This window comes from Tachyglossus aculeatus, chromosome 21, assembly GCF_015852505.1.
Source record: "Tachyglossus aculeatus isolate mTacAcu1 chromosome 21, mTacAcu1.pri, whole genome shotgun sequence".
Lineage (NCBI taxonomy): Eukaryota > Metazoa > Chordata > Mammalia > Monotremata > Tachyglossidae > Tachyglossus > Tachyglossus aculeatus.
The window spans coordinates 31688026-31701740 of NC_052086.1; the positions used below are offsets into that span (position 1 = coordinate 31688026).

At 47.2% G+C, this 13715-nt stretch overlaps 1 protein-coding gene across 2 annotated transcripts in view; it reads left to right on the forward strand.

The window, feature by feature from the left end:
• Window positions 1-13071: 13071 nt before the first annotated feature.
• Window positions 13072-13715, forward strand: part of PIWIL1 (piwi like RNA-mediated gene silencing 1) — a 37525-nt gene continuing 36881 nt past the window's right edge. For both annotated transcript variants that reach the window (XM_038763036.1, XM_038763037.1), the window contains exon 1: window positions 13072-13188. The gene's annotated coding sequence lies outside the window, so the exon portion shown is untranslated. The remainder of the gene's footprint in view (window positions 13189-13715) is intronic.

Consider the following 13715-nt stretch of genomic DNA (forward strand, 5'->3'; position numbering starts at 1 on the left):
CTGACTTCCAAGCCCGTGCTCTTTTCACTAAGCCATGCTGCTTCACTGCTTCTCCCCAGACACAGACCCAAAAAGAAGCAAGTAAGGCTTGATTTTGTAATCAAGAATCCTTCACAGAATTTCATTTTTCCCCAAATCACTCAGTACATTGTGGGCAGGAAATGCGTCTCCTGACTCTGTTACAGTGTACTCTCCCAAGCACTAAGTACAGTGCTTTGCACACCGTAAACACTCAATAAATATGATCGATTGCTCTGATTAGAGAAAGTGCTCAGTAAATTCTACTGATTGACTTTTAAATTGTCAGGGAATGAGTCCACCTACTCTGTTGTGCTGTACTCTCCCAAGTGCTTAGAACAGTGCTTTGCACACAGTAAGCACTCAATAAATATGATCGATTGATTGCTCTGCTTAGAGAAAGTGCTCTGTAAATTCTACTGATTGATTTTTAAATTGTCAGGGAATGAGTCCACCTACTCTGTTGTGCTGTACTCTCTCTCCCAAGCGCTTAGTACAGTGCTCTGCACACAGTAAGCGCTCAATAAATACGATTGATTGATTGATTGATTGCTCTGCACACAGTAAATGCTCAATAAATACTATTGATCGGTGTACAAACCTCACTAAAATGCTGATGAAAATTTGGATTTGCAAAGACCTAAGACCCCTTTAATTACCAAAATAACTTACTGAATGCCTTTCTTTAGATGATGGAGAATCAAAGTTTCTCTGCCAAGAAGAATTTCCAGTTCCTGCCTTTTTTTTTTAATAAGTTCTCCATCTGAATCCTGGTACACAATACATTATAATCAACACCTGCAGCTCTTCACTGCTCTCTCAACGCGATTGTCATATTCTGAATGGCATTACTTCAGCCTGTCAATTAAGGTATTCGCTGATGATAGTAACTTCAGTGAACTGTGAAATACAGATCTGAGAATCTCCCCAGCTGAATCTACAGAGCGAATTAACCAACCTTTTACATAACCCTCAGAAGAGCAGGTGTGGATTATAAAGGGGTAATATATGTAAAACGTTTAGAAGATCTTTGAATACAAGTGCTGAAAGCATCACTAAAATATTCTTTTTGCTACTTATTTATGTTTAGAGCATGTTGACATTTAAGAGGTCAATGAAGGCACAGTTTTCCTAGAAGAGCTTCTTTCCTTTTTTTTTTTCCTTTAGAGCATTAGGGGTGAAGTTTGGGACGCAGCATCAAGAGGGGAAGGGTAGTGGGGGAGAAGCTTTGAGGGGCAGGGGAGGAAAGGAGTTAAGAAAGAAGGAAAAGAGGAGAACAGAGAGGAAAGGGGGGGAAGTGATAATGAGAGGGGAAAGAAAGAAGAGGGAGGAGGAAGGGATTACGGAGTGAAAAGGAAAGGGAGAAAGTACTCACCCATGCTGTCCCATGGGTGTTGGTGCTGCAGCTTTTCTGATTCTCCCCACATCCCAAAGCCAAGCAGGAAATATTCCTTTCCGGCCCTAGTGCTGAGGCCAATGAGGAACCCAACCCTTGCTTGGCCAGTCCAGGAGGCCTGTTGGAGTCGTTGAATCTGGAATTCCCTCCCTGCTGAAATGACAGACACCATCTGTCCTCCTATTCAAAGCGTTCTTGAAAAGGAAAAAAACCTCACCTCCTCCAGGAAGTTTTCAATGGATTGAGACATCATCAATTAAGTCATATCAAATCACCCTTAGAATACACTTAGTGAAATTGTCGTTCTCATATCTTCTGCTCATATGCCAAATTGTACTTTCCAAGTGCTTAGTACAGTGCTCTGAGCACAGTAAGCGCTCAATGAATACAAACGAATGAATGAATGAATATGCCTTGTGGAAGCAAAGGACCTGGGGTCTAATTCAAGCTCTGCCACTTGCCTGCTGTGTGACCTTGGGGAAGTCACTTTACTTCTCTGTGCCTAAGTTATCTCTTCTGTAAAACTGGTATTGAATCTTACTCCCTCCTACTTGGACTGTGAACCCATGTGGAACAGGAACAGTGTCCAACCTGATTGTCTTGTGTCTACCCCTCTGCTTAGTAAATTACGTGGCACGAAACGAGTGCCATTTAAAAAATGCCTAACTTTGCTTATATTCAATTATTTAACTGGCTAGTTTATGTCATGTAAAACAACACTCATGTACGTTTGTAAAATTTTAAATATTATTTATATGTTCAATCAATCAATCAATCAATGATATTCATTAAGCCTTTACCATGTGCTGATCGCTGTACTAAATGCTTGGAAAAGTACAACACAACAGAGTCTGAAGGCATGATCCCTGCCCACAGTGACTTGGGATTCCCATGACGGACAGGGACAGTGCTTAATTCCTACCTCTGTTTTATCTCCCAGCATTTAGTACACAGTGCACAGCATATAGTAAGCACTTTAGAAATTCTATTATTACTAGAAGGGGAGACGGATGTTGAGGCAAATTACAGGAAGGGAAAATGGCAGAAGGTAACAATACTTAAATAAGGGCAGCGGGGCTTATATAAAAACGAGGTAAATCTAAAGTACTTAAGGGGTAGAGGTTTGAATGCATAAATGAAAAAGAAGGAAGGGTGGGAAGAAGAAATGAGGGCTTGGTCAAGGAAAGTCAATTGGAGGAGATATGATTTTAAGTGGGCTCTGAGGTGGGGAGAGTGGTGGTCTGCCAGGTAAGAAGGGGGAATTTCAGGCTCAAGGGAGGGGGTGGGCAAGAGGTTTCCAGCAGGGTAGACAAAACTGAGGTAGTAATAATAACAGTGGTATCTGTTAAGCACTTACTATGTGCCAGGCACCGTACTAAGTGCTGAGGTAAATACAAGCAAATCGGGCTGGACACAATTCCTGTCCCACCTGGGGCTCACGGACTCAATCCCCATTTAACAGATGAGGGAACTGAGGCACAGAGAAGTGAAGAGGCCTGCCCAAGTTCACATGACACGCAAATTCGTGAAGCATTCCATATTTTTCTGATGACTTGACACCTGTCTACAAGTTTTGTTTTGTTGTCTGTCTCCCCCTTTTAGACTGTGAGCCGTTGTTGGGTAGGGACCGTCTCTATATGTTGCCAACTTGTACTTCCCAAGCGCTTAGTACAATGCTCTGCCCACAGTAAGCGCTCAATAAATACGATTGAATGAATGAATGAATAGCAGACAGGTGGCAGAGCCGGGATTAGGTACAGAGAATTGGTTGGAATTGGAAGAATGACATGTTCAGGTTGTATTGTAGTAGGAGATTAGTGAGGTAAAATAGGAGTAAGGTAGCTGGATCAGTGCCTTAAAGCCAACAATGAGGCATCTCTGATTGATGTGGAGGTGGATGGGCAACTCCTGGAGGTTTTTGAGGACCAGGGACAAATGGGCTGAATGTTTTTTTAGAAAAATGATCTGGGTAGCAGAGTGAACTAAGGACTTGTGTGGAGAGAGACTGGAGGCAGGGACGTCAGCAAGGAGGCTGATGCAGTAGTCAAGCAAGATGATAAGTGCTTGGATTAACATGGTAGCAGTTTGGTTGGAAAGAGTGGATTCAGTTGTGAAGCGCTTAGTACAGTGCTTTGCACACAGTAAACGCTCAATAAATGCGACAGTGAAGGAATGATCTGACAGGATGTGGTGACATTAAATAGGTGGGTCGAACGAGAAAGATGAGTCTTAGGTTAATGCCAAGTTTATGGGTTCGTGAGACAGGGAGGGTGGTAGTGTTGTGTGCAGTGATGGGGAAGTTGGGATAAAACAAGGTTTTGCGGGGAATATGAGGAATTTGATTTTGGACATGTTAAGTTGGAGGTGTTGGGGAGACATTCGGGTAGAGATGTCCTGAACATGAGATTGCGGAGGCCAGAGGTCTGGGCTGGAGAGGTAGATTTAGGTACTCATTCATTCATTCATTCGATCTTATTTATTAAGCGCTTACTGTGTGCAGAGCATGGTACTAAGCATTTGGGAAGTACAAATTGGCAACATATAGAGACAGTCCCTACCCAACAACAGGCTCACAGTCTAGAAGGGGGAGACAGACAACAAAACAAAACATGTCGACAGGTGTCAAATCATCAGAATTAATAGAAGTAAAGCTAGATGCACATCATTAACAAAATAAATAGAATAGTAAATATGTACAAGTAAAATAAATAAAGTGATAAATCTGTATAAACATATATACAGGTGATGTGGGGAGGGGAAGGAGGTAGGGTGGGGGGGATGGGGAGGGAGAGAGGAAAAAGGAGGTTCAGTGTGGGAAGGCCTCCTGGAGGAGGTGAGCTCTCAGTAGGGCTTTGAAGGGAGGAAGAGAGCTAGCTTGGCAGATGTGGGGAGGGAGGGCATTCCGGGCCAGGGGGAGGACATGGACCGGGGGTCGACGGCGGGACAGGTGAGAACGAGGCATGGTGAGGAGGTCAGCGGCAGAGGAGTGGAGGGTGCGGGCTGGGCTGGAGAAGGAGAGAAGGGAGGTGAGGTAGGAGGGGGCGAGGTGATGGAGGTCCTTGAAGCCGAGAGTGAGGAGTTTTTGGAGTAACATGCCCAGAGCGTTTCTGCACAAAGATGATTCAGGCAGCAGCATGAAGTGGGGAGAGACAGGAGGATGGGAGATCAGAGAGGAGGCTGATGCAGTAATCCAGTCGGGACAGGATGAGAGATTGAACCAGCAAGGTAGCAGTTTGGATGGAGAGGAAAGTGCAGATCTTGGCGATGTTGCGGAGGTGAGACAAGGTATCACTTGTGTAGAGATGGTAGTTGGTAGTTGGAGCTCTGGGAGTCAGTGAATTCTCCAAGGGAGTGAGTGTAGATGGAGAATTAAAGGGGATCCAGAAGTGAGCCTTGAAGGACTCCCACAGTTAGAGGGTGGGAGGCAGAGGAGGAGCCAGTGAAAGAATTGAGAAGGAATGGCCAGAGAGACGGAGAATCAATTGATAGATTGATGATTCTGTACCTCTTCTAATAATAATAATAATAATTATAGTACTTGTTAAGCACTGCTCTAAGAGCTGGGGTAGATGTAGATTGAGAAGCAGCGTGGCTCAGTGGAAAAAGCATGGGCTTTGGAGTCAGAGGTCATGGGTTCAAATCCCCATTCCGCCAACTGTCTTTGGGCAAGTGACTTTGGGCAAGTCACTTAACTTCTCTGTGCTTCAGTTGCCTCATCTGTAAAATGGGGATTAAGACTGTGAGTCCCCGTGGGACAACCTGATCACATTGTAACCTCCCCAGTGCTTAGAACAATTCTTTGCACATAGTAAGCACTTAATAAATGCCATCATTATTACTTTTATTATTATCCAGTTGAACACATGGGGCTCACACTCTTAATCCTCATTTTACAGGGAGTGAAAGTGAAGTTAAGTGACTTGCCCAAGGTCACACAACAAACATATGGCGGAACCATGATTAGAACCCAGGTCTTTCTTACTCCCAGACCCAACCTTTATCCAGTAGGCCACGTTGCTCCACCAGCCACGTTGCTTCCAACTTTGTATGTGTTCTCTTTCTGGATTTCACTCTTTAAATAATTTTTCCCTGTGTCCCCCTAAGATTGCAAGCTCCTGGAGGGCAAGAAACATGTGTCTTGCTATTGTTGCAGTCTCTCAAGTGTTCAGCACAAAGCCTAGCACCCATCAGGTTCTATGGCAATGACATTTTTGACAAATGTTCAATGACATTTTTTGATTGATAGAATGCCTCTGCTACATGGAACAGGGACGTGAACACAACCGATTTGTATTTAAAGATTTTTTTCCTGCAGACGGTACCAGTTTATTCCTTGTTTCATCGCTCCATCTGCTGGCCACCTCATTGAGCTACCATTTCTTCCAACAAATAGAGAAAGAAGGAAATTATCTGTCACTCCACACATTTTTTTTTCCTGAAATGAAACGGTCTCTCATAAGTAACTTCTAATAGTTTCTTTCTTCCCACTGAAATGTGGTTGCATTATTCAGTGCAGCTTTCGTTTCCTTTAACTTCTAAAATAACTATGTGCAATGTATTGTACTTCCCAAGCGCTTAGTACAACGCTCTGCACACAGTAAGCGCTCAATAAATATGATTGATTGATTGATTGATAATAATAATGATGATGGCATTTATTAAGCGCTTACTATGTGCAAAGCACTGTTCTAAGCACTGGGGAGGTTACAAGGTGATCAGGTTGTTCCACGGGGAGCTCACAGTCTTAATCCCCATTTTACACATGAGTCTTTTAGACTGTGAGCCCACTGTTGGGTAGGGACTGTCTCTATATGTTGCCAATTTGTACTTCCCAAGCGCTTAGTACAGTGCTCTGCACATAGTAAGCGCTCAATAAATACGATTGATGATGATGAGGTAACTGAGGCCCAGAGAAGTGAAGTGACTTGCCCAAAGTCACACGGCTGACAACTGGCGGAGCCGGGATTTGAACCCATGAGCTCTGACTCCAAAGCCCGGGCTCTTTCCACTGAGCCACGCTGTTTCTCATTTATATTTACAAATGCTTCTCATTTATATTCTCATGTATCATTTATCAAATCAAAACAAAGTTGACAGAGGGCTTTTAACTTTGAAAGCAATAGATCAATCAGTCACATTTATTTAGGGCTTACTGTGTGCAGAACACTGTACTAAGCGCTTGGGAGAGCACAGTATTACCAGAGTTGGTAGACCCATTCCCCGGCCTCATAGAGCGTACGGTCATTAGTAATAAATGAATTAATAATAAATGAGTTACAGATTTGTACATAATTCCCCAGTGCTTAGAACTGTGCTTTGCACATAGTAAGTGCTTAATAAATGCCACCATTAAACCATCATGTGGGCTGAGGGAGGGGTGAATAAAGGGTGAGAATCCAAGTGCAAGGGTAACAAGGAAAGGGAGTGGGAGAAGAGGAAATGAGGGCTTAGTCAGGGAAGCCCTCTTGGAGGAGATGTGCCTTTAATAAGACTTTAAAGGTGGGAAGAGTGATTATCTGCAAGATATGAAGAAGGAGGGAAATCCAAGGCCAGAGGCAGGGTGTGGGTGAGAGGTCAGTGGTGAAATAGACAAGATGACATTAGAGGAACAAAGTGGGTGGACTGGATTGTAATTAATCACAATTAATCATTAATGTAATTAATCATTAATTACCTCCCTGAGGAAATCGGGGAGGTAATGTAGGAGGGGGCAAGGCGCTTGAGTGCTTTAAAGTCGACGGTAAAGAGTTTTTGTTTGATGCGAAAGAGATGGATGGGCAACCACTATTGGTTTTTGAGTTGTGGGGAAATCAGGATTGAATGGTTTTGTAGAAAAATGATCTGAGTAATAACAATAATAATGGCATTTATTAAGCACTTACTATGTGCAAAGCACTGTTCTAAGCGCTGGGGGGATACAAGGTGATGAGGTTGTCCCACGTGGGGCTCACAGTCTTCATCCCCGTTTTCCACATGAGGGAACTGAGGCCCAGAGAAGTGAAGTGACTCGCCCAAAGTCACACAGCTGACAAGTGGCGGAGCCGGGATTTGAACCCATGACCTCTAACTCCAAAGCCCGGGGTCTTTCCCGCTGAGCCACGCTGCTTCACTCTGAGTAGCAGAGTGAAGTATGGACCGGAGAGACAAGAGGCAGGGAGGTCAACAAGGAAGCTGATATAGTCATCAAGGTGGGATAGGATAGGATATGTGCTTGGATTAACGTGGTAGCAGTTTGGATGGAGAGGAAAGGGAAGATTTTATTTATTTATTTATTTACTTATTTATTTAATTTGTACATATTCATTCTATTTATTTTATTTTGTTAATATGTTTTGTTTTGTTCTCTGTCTCCCCCTTCTAGACTGTGAGCCCACTGTTGGGTAGGGACCATCACTACATGTTGCCAACTTGCACTTCCTGAGCGCTTAGTACAGTGCTCTGTACACAGCAAGTGCTCAATAAATACGATTGAATGAATGAATGAATTTTAGTGATGTTGCGAAGGTAGATCCGACAGGATTTGCTGACAGATTGAATATGTAGATTGAGTGAGAGAGATGAGTCAAGGATCATGCGAAGGTTATGGGCTTGTGAGACCAAGAGGATGGTGGTGCTGTTCTATAGTTACAGAAAAGTCAGGGAGTGGACAGGATTTAGGTGAGAAGATGAGGAGTCCTGTTTTGGACGTCTTAAGTTTGAGATGTCAATAATAATAAATAATAATGGCATTTATTAAGCGCTTACTATGTGCAAAGCACCGTTCTAAGCGCAGGGGAGGTTACCAGGTGATCAGGTTGTCCCTAAGAGGGCGTACAGTCTTCATCCCAATTTTACAGATGAGGGAACTGAGGCCCAGAGAAGTGAAGTGACTTGCCCAAAGTCACACAGCTGACAGTTGGTGGAGCCGGGATTTGAACCCCTGATCTCTGACTCCAAAGCCGGGGCTCTTTCCACTGAGCCACGCTGCTTCCCCAAATGATCATTTCCTTCATTCCAGGCTGTTAAATGTCCTAACCTCGATGAGATGTCATATTGGGAAAAAACAATGTAAGCAAAATGTTATTTATTATTCTAATTAAACGTCACGCACATTATTACTTGGACTCGTGACACAGAGCTTAAAAGAAACGTGGCTGAAGGAGAGAGAAAAACTTTGGAGAAATCAGGATGTTATTGAAAAGATGACATGTGAACCTCCAGCCCTCCCGTTCTAGATGCACGGGCTTGGGAGTCAGAAGGTCATGGGTTCTAACCCTGACACCACCACCTGTTTGCTGCTATTATATAATATAATAATTATAATTAGAAATTATATTATATATTATGTATATTATAATTATTCATGCATTCATTCATTCAATCGTATTTATTGAGCGCTTACTGTGTGCAGAGCACTGTACTAAGCGTTTGGGAAGTTCAAGTCGGCAACATAGAGAGACGGTCCCTACCCAACAACGGGCTCCCAGTCTAGAAAGGGGAGACAGACAACAAAACAAAACATGTGGACAGGTGCCAAGTCATCAGAATAAACAGAAATAAAGCTAATTATAACATATTATAATATATTCGATTATATTAGAATTAAAATGTAATTCTGTTGTAGCCATAATTCTATTTATTCTGACTATTTTGAAACCTGTCTCCAAGTTTTGAGAAGCGGTGCGGCTCAGTGGGAAGGAGCCCGGGCTTTGGAGGCAGAGGACATGGGTTCAAACTCCGGCTCCACCAATTGTCAGCTGTGTGACTTTGGGCAAATCACTTCACTTCTCTGGGCCTCGGTTACCTCATCTGTAAAATGGGGGTTAAGGCTGTGAGCCCCACGTGGGACAACCCCATCACTTTGTAATCTCCCTAGTGCTTAGAACAGTGCTTGGCACACAGTAAGCACTTACTAAATGTGATCATTATTATTATTATTATGTTTTGTTTTGTTAGAGAAGCGGCGTGGCTCAATGGAAAAAGACCGTTAGAGGTCATGGGTTCAAATCCTGGCTCTGCCAACTGTCAGCTGTGTGACAGCTTGTACTTCCCAAGTGCTTAGTACAGTGCTCTGCACACAGTAAGCGCTCAATAATACGATTGATTGATTGATTGACCTTGGGCAAGTCACTTCACTTCTCTGTGCCTCAGTTCCCTCATCTGGAAAATGGGGATTGAGACTGTGAGCCCCACGTGGGGACAACCTGATCACCTTGTATTCCCCCCAGCGCTTAGAACAGTGCTTTGCACATAGTAAGCACTTAACAAATGCTATTATTATTATTATTATTATTATTATTATTGTTGTCTCCCACTTCTAGACTGTGAGCCCGCTGTTGGGTAGGGACTGTCTCTATACGTTACCGACTTGTACTTCCCAAGCGCTTACTACAGTGCTCTGTGCACAGTAAGAGCTCAACAAATACGAATGATTGAATGATTAAATGAATGAATGAATGAATGAATGAATGAATGAATGAATCCGGTAGGTTTGCTCGGTGACTTCGGGCCGCGCCCCCTCTCCGGCCCCGCCCCCTTCAGGCCCCGCCCCGTCACTGCACGGCCACGCCCCTACACCGGCCCACGCCCCCTTCAGGCCCCGCCCCTTCGCTGCAAGGCCACGCCCCACGCCGGGCCACGCCCCCTTCAGATCCCCGCCCCTCCACTGCAGGGCCACGCCTCCGTCCTGGCCACGCCCATCGTCCATTCATTCAATCGTATTCATTCATTCATTTATTCCTTCATTCAGTCGTATTTATTGAGCGCTTACTGTGTGCAGAGCACTGGACTAAGCGCTTGGGAAGGACAAATCGGCCCCGCACCCTCTGTCCCCGCCTTCTTCAGGCGCCCACCCTTTCCCTCCTTGGCCCCGCCCCCTCACTGGCCCCACCCCCTAATTGGCCCCCGCGTCTCCACTGGTCCCGCCCCCTCATTGGCTCCGCCCCTCTCGGGCCCCGCCCCCTGAATTGGCCCCACCCCGCCCCAATTGGCCCCCGCCCCTTCCCGCCCTCTCCCTCCCTCTTCACTGGCCTCGCCCCGCCCCTCACTGGCCCCGCCCTCTCCACTGGTCCCGCCCGCCCCCTCACTGGCCCCGCCCCCTCACCGGCCCCGCCCCCAGATTGGTCCCGCTCTCTCCACTGGCCTCGCCCCCTGATTGGTCCCGCCCTCTTCAGTGGCCTCGCCCCGCCCCTCACTGGCCCCACCCTCTCCACTGGTCCCGCCCGCCCCTCTTTCCCCTAGCCCCTGCCCCCGATTGGTCCCGCCCCTGATTGTACATATTTACTATTCCCTTTATTTTATCTTGTTAATATTATCAATCTATTTATTTTACTTGTACATATTTATTCTATTTATTTCATTTTGTTAATTTGTTTTGTTGTCTGTCTCCCCCTTCCAGACTGTGAGCCCGCTGTCGGGTAGGGACCGTCTCTAGATGTTGCCAACTTGGGCTTCCCAAGCGCTGAGTCCAGGGCTCTGCACACAGCAAGCGCTCAATAAATACGATGGAATGAATGAATTGGCCCCGCCCCCTCCACTGGTCCCGCCCGCCTCCTCCCTGGCCCGCCCCGCCCCTCTTTTCCCTGGCCCCGCCCCCTAATTGGCCGCGCCACCTAATTGGTCCCGCCCCCTGATTGGCCCCGCCCCTTCCCGCCCTCTCCTCCCTCTTCACTGGCCCCGCCCCCTCATTGGCCCCGCCCTCCCTCCTCATTGGCCCGCCCCGCCCCTCTGTCCCCTAGCCCCGCCCCCTGATTGGTCCCGCCCCTGATTGTACACATTTACTATCCTGTTTATTTAATCTTGTTAATACGTTTTGTTTTGTTTATTTTTCTTGTACATATCTATTCTATTGATTTTATTTTGTTAGTATGTTTGGTTTTGTTCTCTGTCTCCCCCTTTTAGACTGTGAGCCCACTGTTGGGTAGGGACCGTCTCTAGATGTTGCCAACTTGGACTTCCCAAGCGCTTAGTACAGTGCTCTGCACACAGTAAGCGCTCAATAAATACGGTTGATTGATTGATTGTTGGGTAGGGACCGTCTCTATATGTTGCCAACTTGTACTTCCCAAGCGCTTAGTACAGTGCTCTGCACACAGTAAGCGCTCAATAAATACGATTGATTGATTTTGTTGTCTGTCTCCGCATTCCAGACTGTGAGCCCGCTGTCGGGTGGGGACCACCTCTAGATGTTGCCAACTTGGGCTTCCCGAGCGCTGAGTCCCGTGCTCTGCCCACAGTAAGCGCTCAATAAATACGATTGAATGAATGAATGAATTGGTCCCGCCCGCCCCTCTTTTCCCTGGCCCCGCCCCCTAATCGCCCGCGTCCCCTGATTGGTCATCATCATCATCAATCGCATTTATTGAGCGCTTACTGTGGTGCAGAGCACTGGACTAAGCGCTTGGGAAGTACAAGTTGGCAACATATAGAGACAGTCCCTACTCAACAGTGGGCTCACAGTCTAAAACAGATGGGAAAGCAGGAGGAAAGGAGATGGGAAAGGAGATGGGGAAGGAGATGGGAAAGGAGATGGGGAAGGAGGAGGAAAGGAGATGGGGAAGGAGGAGGAAAGGAGAAGGGAAGGAAAGGAGGAAGGAGAAAGGAAAGGAGGAGGGAAGGAGATGGGGAAGGAGGGAAGGAGATGGGAAAGGAGGAGGGAAGGAGATGGGAAAGGAGATGGGGAAGGAGGAGGAAAGGAGATGGGGAAGGAGGAGGAAAGGAGAAGGGAAGGAAAGGAGGAAGGAGAAAGGAAAGGAGGAGGGAAGGAGATGGGGAAGGAGGGAAGGAGATGGGGAAGGAGAGAAGGAGATGGGGAAGGAGATGGGGAAGGAGGAGGAAAGGAGATGGGGAAGGAGGAGGAAAGGAGAAGGGAAGGAAAGGAGGAAGGAGAAAAGAAAGAAGGAGGGAAGGAGATGGAGAAGGAGGGAAGGAGATGGGGAAGGAGGGAAGGAGATGGGGAAGGAGGAGGAAAGGAGAAGGGAAGGAAAGGAGGAAGGAGAAAGGAAAGAAGGAGGGAAGGAGATGGAGAAGGAGGGAAGGAGATGGGGAAGGAGGGAAGGAGATGGGAAAGGAGGAGGGAAGGAGATGGGAAAGGAGATGGGGAAGGAGGAGGAAAGGAGAAGGGGAAGGAGGAGGAAAGGAGAAGGGAAGGAAAGGAGGAAGGAGAAAGGAAAGAAGGAAGGAGAAAGGAAAGAAGGAGGGAAGGAGATGGGGAAGGAGGGAAGGAGATGGGAAAGGAGGAGGGAAGGAGATGGGGAAGGAGGGAAGGAGATGGGAAGGAGGGAAGGAGATGGGGAAGGAGGAGGAAAGGAGAAGGGAAGGAAAGGAGGAAGGAGAAAGGAAAGAAGGAGGGAAGGAGATGGAGAAGGAGGGAAGGAGATGGGGAAGGAGGAGGGAAGGTCCCTCCCCCGATTGTCCCCGCCCTCTTCCCTGTCCCCGCCCCTCAGTGGCCCCCACCGCCCCCTCCCTAGCCCCGCCCTTCGGTGGCCCCGGGCCCCCCCCCCCGGGCCCCCCCCCCCCGGGCCGGGCCGCGGCGCGCGGGCTTGTGGGAAGGTCCCGGGATGGTGCCGTTGGGGGGCTGCACGTGCCCGGGCGGCGCGAGGCTCCAACGGCCAACGGCCCCCACCGCAGGGCCCCCCCCCCAACCGCCCTTGGCCAACGCCCACACTCGCCACCCCATCACCCCTCCTCGCAAGGCGGCCAGCGCATCCTCCTCCTCGGCCTCCTCCTCCTCCAACGGTAACTACGGACAAAACGAAAACCATAACCCTCACTACTATTACTAAGATTACTCTTGGGTAAGCCCTTACCCTGTGCCAAACCCTGGGCTCACCAGCCACCTGTCTACTTATGTTATGCCGTCTGCCTCCCCCCTTCTAGGCCGTGAGCCCACCCATTCATTCATTTAATCGTATTTATTGAGCGCTTACTGTGTGCGGAGCACTGGACTAAGCGCTTGCGAAATAATAATAATGGCATTTGTTAAGCGCTTACTATGTGCAAAGCACCGTTCTAAGCGCTGGGGAGGTTACAAGGTGATTTATTTATCTTACTTGTACATATCTATTTGATTTTGTTAGTATGTTTGGTTTTGTTCTCTGTCTCCCCCTGCTAGACTGTGAGCCCGCTGTTGGATAGGGACTGTATGTGTTGCCGACTTGTACTTCCCAAGCGCTTAGTCCAGTGCTCCGCACACAGTAAGCGCTCAATAAATACGATTGATTGATTGATCAGGTTGTCCCACGGAGGGCTCACAGTTTTAACCCCCTCCAGCTCCTAGAACAGTGCTTTTTGCACATAGCGCTGAACAAATGCCATCATGACA